The sequence below is a fragment of the Delphinapterus leucas genome, chromosome 6 (genome assembly GCF_059928025.1).
Source record: "Delphinapterus leucas isolate spDelLeu-1000000601 "Yukka" chromosome 6, BTC_Dleu_Yukka2, whole genome shotgun sequence".
NCBI lineage: Eukaryota > Metazoa > Chordata > Mammalia > Artiodactyla > Monodontidae > Delphinapterus > Delphinapterus leucas.
This window is the reverse complement of record NC_143134.1, coordinates 113,501,812-113,516,802: the sequence shown is the minus strand read 5'-3', so window position 1 is coordinate 113,516,802 and position 14,991 is coordinate 113,501,812. Positions and strand designations below refer to the sequence as shown.

The 14,991-nt window shown below is 42.3% G+C and overlaps 1 protein-coding gene and 1 pseudogene across 8 annotated transcripts in view; both read left to right on the top strand.

Annotated features, from left to right (window-relative positions):
• Window positions 1–14,991, top strand: part of DENND1A (DENN domain containing 1A) — a 530,720-nt gene that overhangs the window by 365,402 nt on the left and 150,327 nt on the right. The gene's annotated exons all lie outside the window — the stretch shown is intronic.
• LOC149749048 (mitochondrial fission regulator 1-like pseudogene) overlaps window positions 1–14,991 on the top strand; it is a 31,103-nt pseudogene extending 16,112 nt beyond the window's left edge.

Sequence of the window (14,991 nt, the reverse complement as noted above, 5' to 3'; positions counted from 1 at the left end):
TGGTCATGATTACTAAATGCCATTGGGATTTTACTTTACACCCTAAAAATGGATTTCTTCAAATTGCAAGTAGTCACCCATTAGTGAAACCATAAAATCAACTTAGTGGGTCACAGCAAGCTTTTTTTTTTAATGGAGTTGAACAAGGAATATCAGAGTATATCTCAAATAATATGGGTAAGCATCAATTCATGAAACTCTTAAATATACATAATATACATATCATACTGGTTTACAAAATATAATACATTCATTACTCTGCAACACAGTAAAAAAAAAAAAAGGAAAACTATTGATATATTGTGACCATTTTAATCATTAAAATTCATACCTTTTAATGTGTGAGCTACCATTTCATTGTATGGATAATACACCATAATATATTTGGCCTGATAATTTCAAGTTTTGCATTCTTTTTTTTAAAAAATAAATTTCTTTATTTATTTGTTTTTGGCTGTGTTGGGCCTTCGTTGCTGCGCACGGGCTTTCTCTAGTTGCAGCGAGCGGGGGCTACTCTTTGTTGCGGTGTGCGGACTTCTCATTGCAGTGGCTTCTCTTGTTGTGGAGCACAGCTCTAAGCACGTGGGCTTCAGTAGTTGTGGCTCACAGGCTCCAGAGCGCAGGCTCAGTAGTTGTGGCGCACCGGGCTTAGTTGCTCTGCGGCATGTGGGATCTTCCCAGACCAAGGCTCAAACCCATGTCCCCTGCATTAGCAGGCAGATTCTTAACCACTGAGCCACCAGGGAAGTCCCTCAAGTTTTGCATTCTTTTTTTTTTTTTTGCGGTACACGGGCTTCTCACTGTTGTGGCCTCTCCCGTTGCGGAGCACAGGCTCCGGACACGTAGGCTCAGCGGCCATGGCTCACAGGCCCAGCCGCTCCGCGGCATGTGGGATCCTCCCAGACCGGGGCACAAACCCGTGTCCCCTGCATTGGCAGGCGGACTCTCAACCACTGCGCCACCAGGGAAGCCCTTGCATTCTTTTAAACAGCAGTATGATGGACATATTTGTAACTAAATCTCTATATCACTTACTTGAATTCCATGAATTGCTGGAAGTAGAATTTCTGAATCATATAAAAATTTAAGGCTTTTGATACATACTTTTAAATACCACCACCTCCCCCAAAAGATTATACCAGTTTTCACTTTTATCAGTAACATGAAAGTTAGCACTTACTCTTGAAAAATTGTTTAAAATTCATATAATTTTTTTTTGGTGGAAACTATATGCATGTGTAGCTATCCCAGTCACCTGTGTGAGGCCCAGCAGTCACTTGGACCCTGTACTTCTCTTCTGTGCTGTGAAACTGGAAAATGGACAATGCCTTCCTAATTACATTCCTGTCTTCAGTCTCTTCTAACTCCAATCAGTTTTCTGGTCTTTCTAGAGTAAAGTCTTCTTGACCCTCCCTCAGTAGTTGATTGCTCTATCTTTTGTATTCTCAAAGCACATGGTACATCCTTCTGTTACAGCGCTCGTCATGTTATATCGGAATTATTTTTGGCTTCTTGTGTCCTCTCTTCCAACCCCTCTAGGGTAGGGACTAAAAACTCTTCCTTCTTTACGTTTGTATCTGCCCCAGAGTTAAATATATAGCATGTACTCAGTAAATTTTCACTGAGTGAATGACAGCATCTTGTTTAATTGTGACCTCAGGACTGGTTCAAATCACATTAAAATTGGGCTATACCATGTAGGTGACTGTCTGTGGGAGTCCAAAGGCAAAACTTTGGTTCAGGAGGGCCCAGATTCAAAAAAGCCCGGAGTCTAGGGCTTCCCTGGTGGCGCAGTGGTTGAGAGTCCGCCTGCTGATGCAGGGGACACGGGTTCGTGCCCCGGTCCGGGGAGATCCCACGTGCCGCGGAGCAGCTGGGCCCGTGAGCCATGGCCACTGAGCCTGCGCGTCCGGAGCCTGTGCTCCGCAATGGAAGAGGCCACAACAGTGAGAGGCCCGTGTACCGCAAAAAAACCCAAAAAACAAAAAATAAGCCCGGAGTCTGCCTGCTGCCTCTTCTCTGGAGTACCCCCGCTTAGAATGCTGGTTGGAGAGAGAGCAGTCTGCTCAGCGATGGCCTTGCTTTGTTAGGCCATTGCTAACAGCTTTGTTGGCTGGAGCTTCTCTATGCCATGTTTTTTCCAAAGGCCCGGAAACTTCAGACCCTAGAGATGCTGCTATAGGGCCTCCTAGGTGCTGGTGTGCCATCCTACCTTGTGAGTCAACAATGCATTTAATCCCAGAAGCAAGGGAGCAGACATCACGGGCTGTCTGGCTTAGTAGCCTGGCCCGGGAAATGTCTGAACTAATAGTAAACCTTGCAAAAAACCCATTCTTAAAATCCCAATAGGAAGAAAAATGCCGAGTGGGGAGATGGGCAGGCTCTGATTGTCTTGAGTATCTTATGTAACTCTTTATGTGTATAGGCCTTGTAGACTTAGTACCCTTGTGGAATTGATCCTTCTGCCACGGTAAAACATGTATTGTTAGTATTCTCTAATAGAATGTTTATTCATTCAACAGGTATTTCCTATGGGGAAATGTTGGTCAAAGGTCACAAACTATAACATGAATAAGTTCCAAGGATCTAATGTACATTATGGTGACTGTAGTTAGTAATACTCTATTGCATGCTTGAAATTTGCTAAGAGAGTAGATCTTAAGTGTCCTTATCACATACAAAGAAAAAGTAACTATGTGAAGTGATGAATATGTTAATTAACTTAATTGTGATGATTATTTCAAAATATATACATTTATCAAATCATCACCTTGTGCACTTCAAATATGTATAATTTTATTTGTCAATTAGACCTCAGTAAAGCCAGAAAAGACAAAAGAAACCAAAACAGGCATTCCCTGAGCACCTACTATGTGTCAGGCTTTGTATTGGGTATAATGGATGCAGAGATGATTAAGACATGCACCTTATTCCCAGTGAGGTCACTGGCTGGTTAGTAAAAGAGGTAACAGAAGGCTGGGCTGCCAGTATTGCCCCCACTTCTGCAATCCCAGACCATTCTCTGTTGCTGTAAATGAAGGCGTAATCTGGAACATGAATGTCACTGTTCAACTTAAAACCCTTTAATGGTTCCTCATTTTCTTCTGAGTAAAATTCAAGCTCCGTAATATGGCCTTTTATAATCTAGTCTCTGCCTGCCTCTCCTGGCACTTGTCCTGGCACCTGTCTCTTGCCGCTCTCCTACCCACTTATACCAGCAGCTTTGTTTCCATCCACAGGAACCATTCAGAGTGTCCCAAAAGGGCAGATCAGTAGCCAGTTCAGGATTGGAGGTTATTTATCCAGCCAAAGTTTTCTGGAGGTGTGCTCAGTGTCTTGGACCATAGGAACATAAAGATGTACAAGAAACAGTCACTGTTCCTGGAAAAGGAGAGACGAGCATACTGGGAGCGGGAATGGAATGCATTGAGGCTGGAGGTGTGAACAAAAAAAGTATAATGCGTTTGGGCAGGGAATAATAGTTTAGTCCAGCTGGAGCACAGGGTGTGTGTTTGGGGGGGACAAAAGATGAGACCAAAGAAGTAGATGGGAAGGACCAGATGGGAAATGGTCTTCTGTCATAAAAACAAGTCTGGACTTCATATTTTGGGCAGTGGGGAATCAACTAAGGTAGTTAGGTCAGGTAATGACTAGACTAAGGGTGGAATGTTGGACCCAACCTCTTGTTGCTTCTCTGGTTCCTAGAATCTAGCCAAGCTCTCCCCACCCTAAATCTGATATTGGACTTGGGTCAGGGGACAGTTTGCTGAAGAGAATTCTTATCAGTATCACCTATCACCATTATCCAGTCATTCGTCCCTCATGCTTTAGGGGATTGTCTGTAGGTCTCTCTTCTGTGTTGGACCACTCTCCATGACAGTGTCCACTCCGTGACTTCTAAATTTCATGTAGGAAGGAAAGGAGCATCATGATCCAGTGTGCCTTGCCCTGAGTGTGTGTGTGTAGGATTTGTCAACAATCGAGTATTTTATGGGAGTTTATGGGACTTCATTAAAGATGCTGGAGCAGAAGCACTGTGGGACATCAGAAGAGACCTCAGCAATAAACCGCAACTCCAAGCTCTGGAATGCAGTAAATGTTTAAGAGACTTCCTTCCATTCATTACTGAATTTTACTTTACTTTTATACCAGTTAAGAGTTGTGTTTTATTGGTTGAAATTTCTTGATTCCGCTTTCCCCAGGTCTGTTTAAAAGCTACATTTTATCCTTGAGGATGTTTGGCTCCTGATAGAGGAAGTGCTGCCAGCGAATTCAATTAACTGGCAGAGCTCACAGATATTATACACGGATTTCTTTTTTTCCTTCTTTTTCACAACTGCTACATAAACACAGCTGGGTTTAATATTTGTCGTAACAAAGATTTAACTTGAATCGTTTTACTCTGGGTAATTAATGCTTGGAATCTCGGCTACTTCTTCATTCATTTGTGATCTGCGTTTTTGACTCTGGCTATCTAGATAATGAAGTGTGCTCCTCTAGGTCTTTGCCCTGCCTTAAAACTGCTTAATATTTGGCCGTTCCCACTAGAGAGCAGATGCTTTTCTTTGCAAGAATTGAATTTCTGTCAGCTCTTTTATGCATCATGTGTTTGGAACTGTAAGTGGATCAAGTTGTTCATCACAGCAGGGACACTGTGAAACACATCTATTATACACACTTCCCACCACCCCCCTTCCTGTTTTGTTTTGTTTTTTTTTCTCCCCTGAGGAGGTGGAGATGCCCAGATCCCCTTGGGAGATATCTCACTCTGTGTGGATGTATCCATGTGATCCACCATGGATCCGGCCTGGCTACATCCCTAAGCATGGAAATCTATATCCATTCAGCCCAGGATTGTTGCTGAGCCGAATCCTGCTTTTATCTTTGTAAACACCAAGCACTTCATTAACTCCCAAATACACATAAGTTTGGGTCACTAGATAAACCCACTAGGCTTAGCATAATGAGTGACATTTCAGTCATTGATGCCCCAGAAAATGTTAATTGTGAGCCCATTATTCTTTTTTATGCTAAAATAATGGCTTGGGTAGTTTTGGCTTTGGAGTTGGGTTAATGTGGAAGAATAATCAGCATCTATTAGGCTCCTGCTGTGTGCCAGGTACTGTGTGAGAGGCTTTGAAAATCTTGACATTCAATCTACATAATAATCCTGAGGGGAAGGGGAGGTACTTTACCCCTTTTTTGTTAAATGAAGAGAAGAAAATAAGATGCCTGAAGACATCCAGCTAATAGCAAGCAGCTGAGTCAGGATCTGAACTCAGGGTTTGCTAGACATACATTCATTGGTTGATCGATGCATGGATTTATTATACATGTTCGTTACATGCAGCCGTTGCTCCATTTGGGTTGTCCCATTCCACGTCAGGTCTCAGGCCAGCTGATCGGCTTTTATGAACACCTTTGTATCCATCTGAATATGAACTATTGGTGGTGATTGAAATCATTTATTTAGTTTTGCTTTTTCCATCAAGCTCAATGCAAATACAATCTAACTTCCCAAAGCAACCTACCATTTTCTTGCAGTTTTCATCTTGTGAATTTCAATCCCTAGATTCAGCTTTGAGCTGACAGCTGAAAATTCCAAATCTAAATAGTTTAGTTTGTCAACACAGCTTTGAAAAGCAGGAGTCTTGATGATGTTCCTACTGTGATATGCTCATCTTTTGGGCCTCAGATAATGCTAAAGGCAAAAGTGCATTCTAGTGCATTTTTCATTGATATCATTCAATTTGCAGGAGTCATTATGGGACATTCACATGTCTGAGTGAAAGACCGCTGATCTGTAGGATTAATTATAGTTAAATGGAGAGGTGGCTTTTGCTCATGAAGAACGTCAGTCTCCTGATAAACATTTTTAGGTATGAAAAACTTTAGTCTTCCTCCAAATACTTTTCATTAGAAGCAAGCATTAGTGTCCTGGTTCATTAGCAATAGAGTAACTGCTTTATTGTTGATCTGCAGTCCATTTTGTTGTTGAAAGATGCTGGTATTTTTTTTAAAAAATTGAAGTATATGTTGTAAAAAACATGCTTTATAACTTTCCTTTTACAAGAGTGTATCTCTCTTTTCAAAGGTAACTTACATTTGTATTTTGTGCCTTGTGTTTGCAAGAGACTGGTTCTTGGTTTATTCATGTTGACAACTGAAAAGCCTTAGACCTAATTAAAAGAATTTCCACGAGCACCTTTACTGAACCATTTCATTACCCAGCACTGCACAGATTGCATTGTGAAACATGATGATAGTTTAAATCTGACCTTTAAACCTAAACTGCCAGAAGTATGGGGGAGAAAACCCTTCTTTGAAAATACTCTATGGATACATACATATACAAGCATACGTGCATGAACATATATGGATAGAAATAATCTTTATTGAATGACCACCTAATATTATAAATACACATTTACTTTGAGCTCAAATCTTGTAACCTTCTTTAGTGTTCAGCTGCATTAATATTGTGTGTGTGTGTGTGTGTGTGTGTGTGTGTGTGGTGTGTTAAAACTAATTGTTTTTTAGGGAAAACAAAGACAGTTTCACTTCGGGCAAAAAAAAAAATGTGTTTGGAGGAAGATGAGTATTACAAATAGATAGGAAAATGCAAAAATCTTTGCTCCTGTGTGTTTCCATTTACAATGCGGAGGTACTGGGATTAACCAGGCAGGGAGGGGGCTGGAGTGCACTGTGAGTGCAAGACTCCTCCTGAGCTTTATTTGGCAGATAGTAGAAATGGACCTTTTTGTTTTTAAATTGTACTTTTTTACTCCAAGAATGTCATCCTGAGGACTTGATAGTTTGTTCTCAGGATGCTCAACAAAGCCATTATAGCATATAGTTAAGTAGCCACTCACATAATGAAAATTGATCCTTTTGTCTGACAAAAAGCTGCTTAGAATTGTAATGCTCACCTCTTAACTTTCCGACTTAATACTCGGCCCATAAGATGTCAGGAGAGACAGAGGGAGCAAAGACCTGGGCCGCTGGGGTCATAGCCGGCCCCAGCTTGGAGCTCCGCGTAACTAGCACAGTCCCCACTCCCCCATGGAGAACCAGGCTCTTTGAGGGGAAAATCGGATGCAGAAGAAGCAATTAAAGCCAACCGAGGTCAAGGTACAACCATGTTCTCAAGTAAGAAACAGAAAAGCAAGGAATGAAAGGAGGCAATAATGGAGATATATTAAGTTGTGGAAAAAAATAAACCAGTATCGTGGACAAATCTAATTTGCTGGTCTGAGAAATCCTGGCAGCAGTAAGAATTAATGGAATAGCACAGACTTTGGAGTAAGACCGACTTGTGCTTGACTTTAGCCTCTGCCCCTTGCTGTACTATCTGTGTGAGATGGGGCTGAGGCTCAGTTTTCTCATCTGTATAGTGGGGATAACTGTCTCTGCCTGGCCCACTTGTTCTGAAATTTTAATACAGTGCTGGGCATGAAAACACCTACCATGGCTATTGGTACCTAGGAGAGTGCTTGATAAATACTAGTTCCTGTTCCTTTTTCCTGACGAATTCCTGGTTTTCTCAGAAACTATTACTGGGAAAGAGAGTGGGGTGAGATTGCCCTTACATATCAAGACTTTTTGCTTCAAATTTAGGCAAGAACTAACTAAGGCACAGAGAGATGCACCGTGCCATTTCATTGCCCACGTGAAGGTAGCAGAGGAGCCAATATACACATGCCCCTGAGGATGGGAAAACAAGGCAAGTTCCTCCTCCTCTCTCCAGACCCAGACATTCCCCAGGAGATCTTATAACAAAGCCTTGATGTCTAGTTTATTCACGAAAGGAAGAATCAATCTGCCTTAGTCCTTAAGGGCTATTTTATAAAGGGGGAGAGAAAGTAATTCTATTGCCCCCCTTCCAGCTGCTGCAGGTGTCTGATTTATCAAAAAAAAAAAAAAACTTTTAACTTCAGTTCTGACACTGAGCAGTTAATGCAAGTGGACCCCCTGCCCAGGATGACTTGAGTCAGATTTTGAGAAGAACTGTATCTCTACTTGCAGTGTTGTGCCAGCACTGAGGGTGGCCATGGTCCCTGCCTCCCTAGAACCTTCAGTCTAATGGAGGAGACAGACGTTAATGGACTGCCACATAATACATCATCACTTTGCTGTTTGTCCCTGAAGGAAAGGTACAGGAAGAGTATATGACAAGGGAACCTTGGCCTAATCTGAGGGGGTCAGACCGAGGCAGTGGTATTTGAGCTGAGATCTAAAGGATGAATAGTAGTTGATCTAGGGCCTTGGGTTGTCCAGTATGGTAGCTACTATCCACATGTGGCTATTTATATTTAAATTGATTAAAATGAAATAAAATTCAGTTCCTCAGTCGAAGCAGCTACATTTCAAGTGCTCAATAGCAGCTACCACACTGGACAACACAGGTGACCGATTATCTGTGGAAAGGCCTGTTGCACGGTGCTGAATGCTAGGCAAGCGGGTGACGGTGGAGAGAGCACTCCAGACAGAGGAGTTAGCCTATCCAAAGGTCCTGGAGTATAAGAGAGGCCAGGGCAACTGGAACCCGGTTGGTGTGGCCGACGCCATGGAGGGGGTACAGGAGCCTCGGATCTGAAAAAGGCTGGAGCCTTGCAGGCCAGGCTAGGACTGTCTTTATCCTCAGAGCAACAGGGAAGCTGCTGAAAGATCTTAAGGTGCCAGCACTGATGGAAAGAGGTGGATAGGAGTGTCTCAGAGGTGACTAGGTGAATAGCGTGCCGTCCTTATTCTCCTCTCCCCCTACAAATTACAACCAAGTGATGAAGAAATAATCTTATACTTGTTGAGTGGTATAAATTGCAAGGGTTATCTTCATCGTAGCGGGAAGGAAGATATGTAAGCTGCTGGTTATACAAAAAAAGCTAAATATGATGATGAATACGATGGGAGAGCCCCTTCTGAAGTAGTAATAAGCTAACTTGTGGCTGGTCTGGGGGAGCTTGACTGCAAGCCCTCAGGAGCTGGGCCCTGATCATATGCAGCTCTGTTCCCAGCACATCTCCAGCATGGGGCTTGCAAAGATTAGGCATGAACAAAAGTAACAGAACTAATGTGCCCGGAGAAAGAACTATTTGTTCTGACAGGGCATCACAGAAAGTCAACGGCTTTTTAAAAAATTTTTAATAGAAGAGTTTTTTTAGAGAATGAGATAAAGAATACCCCAGGCTTAGGGATAGTTTTGAGGCCTCTGAGATTGAGTAGAAGATAAAGTTGGAAACAGAGCTGGAGCCAGACCCATAGAAGGCCTTGAATATTGTGCTAAGGAACTTGGACTTTATATGTTAGCAACATGGAGTCACTGAAAATTTTAGGAGAAGGAAGTGTTATGATTCAACCTCTTGTTTTAGAAAGATAATTCAAAGTGCAAAGGATGGATTAGACCAGGAAGAAAACAGGAGAAGGGCCACCAGTTGAAAGACGGGTGCAGTAGTCCAGGTACTAATTAAACAAAACACAAAGCCAGGCAGTTTGTTATGTCAGTTCTCCATTTACATCCATTATATTTTAATCCTCACAGTGTATGTATGTTACAAATACCTCATTTTACAGCAAAGGAAGCTGAAGCTCAGAAAGGTTAAGAAAGTAAGGAAGACTGATTTCTAATCTTAGACTTGGCGCTTATGACTCAAGCTCTACACTCTACTGCCTGAGGAGTGCGCGGGGATAGAGGAGCAAGTGAAGCCAAGAGACCCCAGAGGTAGAGCCTGTAGTGACCAGGGCAAACAGGAAGAGGGTGCGGGACGGGGTGGGGAACGCTGCATATGTTACTGGACATGTGGCACGTGCAGTGTTGTGTAAGACTGGCCCCGTTGTCCACTTTAATTCATTCAGCCACCAGAGCTTCATTTTCCTTGCAATTTTGGTTGCATCTTAGTGATGACCCTCTGCAAAAGGGAAGTGGATGAGTATCAATTTCTCCCCCAATCCGTCCCAACTGAGACCGTTTCTTCCAATGATCATTCACTGAAGAATGTAATCCTAGACTTTCCTCCAAGCACGGAGGCTCGGCCATTGGAAGTGCCTTTTAAGATGTCAGAACACTCACTCATCTGTTCTTTTATTTAGCAAAAAGTGCTGAATGATGACACTGGGCCAAGTACTGCTGGACCACTGCTGGCCCTTCTAGGAACTCACAGTCTAGCAGGAAAGGTAGTAGACACTACAATTCACTGACAACTCGCAGTCCAAGGAGGCCCAGGCCGGGCGTCATTAAGCCTGTCTTAGTGGTCAGGGAATGCTTCACAAAGGAGGGGTCATTTGGATTCCCTCTTTCCCTTAACCCAAGGCAATGTTTAATTTGACTATTAAAGAAAAATACCTCATTTAAATTCTTTATTATAAAAGTAACATGTTTTTTTATAAAGCATAATCAAAACAATCAGAAGTGCATAAAATAGAAAGTGAAAGCATCCCTACATGGTTAAAGTTTGATACGTGGCATTTTAGATTCTTACTACGTATATATATAAATGATTTTTATACATGTATATTTTTTTAAATGATTCATGTTATATATATTGCTCTGTAACTTGTGTTTTCTCCCCATTTGGGTGTAGTTTGTGGACATCTTTTCATGTTAGTTCACAGAGTACTGCCACTTTTTTTTTTTTTTTTTAGCAGCTATGCAATATTTCAAGGATGTGGTATAATTTACTTAATAGGCCCCTACTCATGGACACTTGGATGGTCTTTCAAAGGGTAAATAGATGTTCACAAGTAGGGCAGAAAGGGACAAGGGACAACTCCATCTGAGTTGTCAGCATGTGTTTGGGCTGGAGGGTAGTATATGCTTCTAGATAGCAATTCATTATCAATCAAGTACCCATTACGGGGGGCCAAGGGAAGCGAGGCCAGCTGAGGAAAGCGTCACAGACTACTCGGAGGAGTTGGGATGTTTTCCTGCAGGTGGTGATGGCCAAGGGTAGGGGCACTGAAGGATTTTGACAGAGATCAGATTCACATATTTCCAAGAATACTGGGACAGCTGTGGGTAGATGGCATTGAAGGAAAACTAAAGACAGAGAGCCCATCTGATCTGGGAAACTACTCCACTGATCTGGGTCAGAGAAGATGGGTAGAGCTGAGCAGCACAGGGCCAAGGTCATGGGCACTGAGAGATTCAGGATATATCAGCAGGAGGGTGGTAAGATGTGGAGAATGGTTGTAGGAAGGGAAGGAGAAGAATGGAATCTAACATCTGAATCTAGCCTAGGAGACTGGCTGGATGATGCTGCGGTATCCAAGATGGGAAAAGAGGAGGAGGAGGGAAGTTAAGATGCTGACAAGTTCAATTTTGTACTCTCTTCCCTTTGTTTTCTGTCTCCCTCCTGATACCTCGTTAAAGGAGGAAACCACCCTTGCTGGCTTTTCTGTCCCCTCAAATTATGCCTGATGATCCCTGATGTTAATGACTTGACCAGCACCCCCAGGAGCACTCAGAGCAAGTTGGGTTTTAGATGTATGACTGTGGGTTATTTAAGCCTTAGATTTTCCTTCCTCACTTTTATTTAGAGGACAGTATGCTATCACCAGTTATCAGTTGTGCATATACTTGAAGTTTCAAAGTTTGAAGTGCTGACAAAAGCTTCTCCTTGTTGCAGGGTGAGGAGAGGTCTTCAGAAGTCTTGGCCTGAGTGGTCACAGGGGCACCAAGAGCCCAGGACCACTTGGCTGGTTTCAGAGCAGCTGGGGCAGGCCGGAAGGCACACACTCCTATTTGCTTAGTTACAATCAGCAACGACTTCTTTGTGTAAAATGGTAATGAGGCCATTAGGAGAGGCTCACCTGAAGTGCAGCCTTGTGAGTCCAAGGTAATTAAACACCTCCCGAAAGAAAGCAAAAGGCCAAGGAAGGTTAAGTGAGGAATAATCTGCGGCACAGGTGGCCCAAGGGCTTTGAGGAGACAAAAGAGAGACACTGGCTTGTACTGTTTCAAAGGATGGAAATGTCACCCTCGTCCTGGGAAAGGCAGGACTTTTATTATTCGGAGGGCGGGAAGTGGGCAATATTTGTAACATTTTAATAAAGCATGTTTCTTTTTCACATTGCTATTTCAAGTTGGAGGCCCATGACAGACTGCCAGGGCGCTGAGTGGCCTGTGCTGCTTCTCGTGAGCTCTCACCACTGTGGTGCTGGGGCGCATGTGTGCCAGAATCGGGGGGCGGGGCTCCAGGCTGCCTCCAGAGGAAAATTGTTTTCATTGGCCCACGTCTGAGTGGAGATGGGGTGGCTGCCCCCTCAACGCATGTTCCCGTCCCTTCTGACGTAGCCAAGAAGTAGATCATCGCACCTTCACTCACTAGATTGTCCAAGCATGTGGCGCGCCCCTGAGCAGCAGCACAGGGTTTCTTCCCCTACGCTCAGTAAACACGGATTATTTTCATTTTAAAAGATCTGGTAACAGAGGATTCTTGCCATTTGGTTTCTTGCCTCAGAGTCTCTGCTGTCTCCACATAAAAGCATATACATGAATGTTTTTAGCAGCGTTAATTATTATTATTAATTAATATTATTAATAATGAAGCTGATGAAGAGATAAAATGTGGTCTTTCCATAGGATGAAATATTATTCAACTGTGGAAAAGAAGGAAGTACTAATAAGTGCTACAATGTGGATGAAACATGTTTATAATGAGCAGTATGCTAAGTGAAAGAAGCCAGTCACAAAAAAAAGACCACCTATTGTATGATTCCATTTGTAAGAAATGTCCAGAATAGGCAAATTCATAGAGACAGAAAGTGGATCAGTGGTTACCTAGGACTGGGGTGAGGGAGGAGGGGAGCAGGATTAGTGGGGAGTGAGAAGTACCTGCCAGTAAGATGGGTTTTCTTTTTGGGGTGATGAAAGTGTTCTGGAATTAGATTATAGTGATAGTTCTACAACATTGTCACTATACTAAAACTACTGAATTATAGATTTTAAATGAATGAATTTTATGATATGTAAAATATATCTTAATAAGCTATTACAAACCCCTTATCAGAAGCTTGGTAATAAGAAATAATGTCCATGGAGCATTTCAAGAGTATATGTAATCCGGGCTTCCCTGGTGGCGCGGTGGTTGAGAGTCCGCCTACCGATGCAGGGGACACGGGTTCGTGCCCCGGTCTGGGAAGATCCCACATGCCGTGGAGCGGCTGGGCCCGTGAGCCATGGCCACTGAGCCTGCACGTCCGGAGCCTGTGCTCCGCAACGGGAGAGGCCACAACAGTGAGAGGCCCGCATACCGCAAAAAAAAAAGAGTATATGTAATCCATCCCAGATTCTTAATATTTTTAGGTTCACAGGCACCTTTAGGAACCTGAGGATAGCTATACAGCCTATACCCAGAAAAATGATCATTACTCATTCATATTAAAAATTTATAGATGATTCATGGACCACCTGCATCTAATTTCCTATTTCATCTTTAAATTTTACCCTAAATTTTATCCTTAAATAATGTCAGGCCCGTTAGGTAGTCCTATATCTAAGCCCCATACAGATTCCTGAAATGTTCTCTTCATATGTCACCTACATGCTTAAAAACAGTCATTAGCTTTACCTTTATCTCAAAATGAAGGAAAAAATTTCTTAATGTATTCACAGCTCTTGACCCCTGCCTTTCCCTCTATCTTCATTTTAAGCCATATTCTCCATTCTCTCCACTGAAGCCACAGTTCTCCCTAGTCTCTGAACTCCTCCTCACTACAGTGCCTTTGCAAATGCTGATCCCCGTGTTTGGTACACTGTTCCTTCCCCTCTTTGCAAGTTAATTGCTTCAGCTCATCCTTCAGATCTCAGTCTAAGCCTGTTTCTCTCCGGGAAGCCTTCCTTGACCTCCTTGGTGAGCTCTGTCACAGGCTTGTCATGGTAGCAATGTCATATGTATTGGTATTTTCTTCACGAGAATATAAGTTTAATGAGGGGAGGACCCTTGTCTGGTTTTGCTCACCATTGTATCACCATTGACTCAAGGCTACCAAGTTGCACAATTCCAGGGACACTTTTCACATGGAACATAGTGTGAGTGGTGTGCCCAGAAGTTGTGCAATATGGCTTCCTGAGATGGATGGCATATTGGAAACAGACCAGGAAGCTTAATGTAGTCTCTGACGTTGAGGGCAACAACCGTCATGTCACACAATCTTTCCTACATTGAGGACTCATAGGAAAAAATCTCTTTTCATTCTCACTTTCAGGAAATTTTGTGTTCATGTGTGCAACTGCTTTGGACCCAAAGAATCTCACAACTTCTCACGTTTCCCTTTTTGCTTTGCCATGACTTTCTTGTCTATTTTGTTTTAATCTGTTGGGTGCATATCTGTAAGCTATATAAGTGTGTTTCTGTAAGTCTATATAATGACTATTCCTTTAGAATATGAGGTTTATAATAATATATTATACATATTATATATACTTTATATATATTTAATAAATATATAATTTATAGTACATTTAATAAATACATATTTAGAGTATGAGGTATATTATAATCTTATAAATAAGCCATTTATTTCTAATATTTGTAAGTAATCTGAAGAGGAAATGGAATTGGAACTAAAAAAATTTGTGTAGTTTGGGCTCAGATTATAAGACTTCAATTAATATTCCAACTTGGTCACTTCTTGGGTTTGTTACTAGGCATGTAATATTACCTCTCTGAGACTGTTTCACCCTTGTAAGATGGGAGCACAATCCCTTTCCTACAGGATTGTTGAAAGAATTAAGTAAGAAAATTTATGTGAAAGCAATTAACCTGGCACATTGAAACTGCTTAGAAAGTGGTTTTGGTTTTGTTTTTATTAGATACTCCCTAATAGGAGCAAGATTTATTTAAATTTCAAAAACCTGACCCAATACTGAATGTGTGTTTGTTCTCCCAGCAGTTGATGTGTCAAATCCATCCCCATCCTGGGGGTTCTCTAGAGCTCTGTGTGTGCTGGGTGTAGCCAGCCATCCTCCTCCGACCCTGCCCTCAGCCTCTCTCT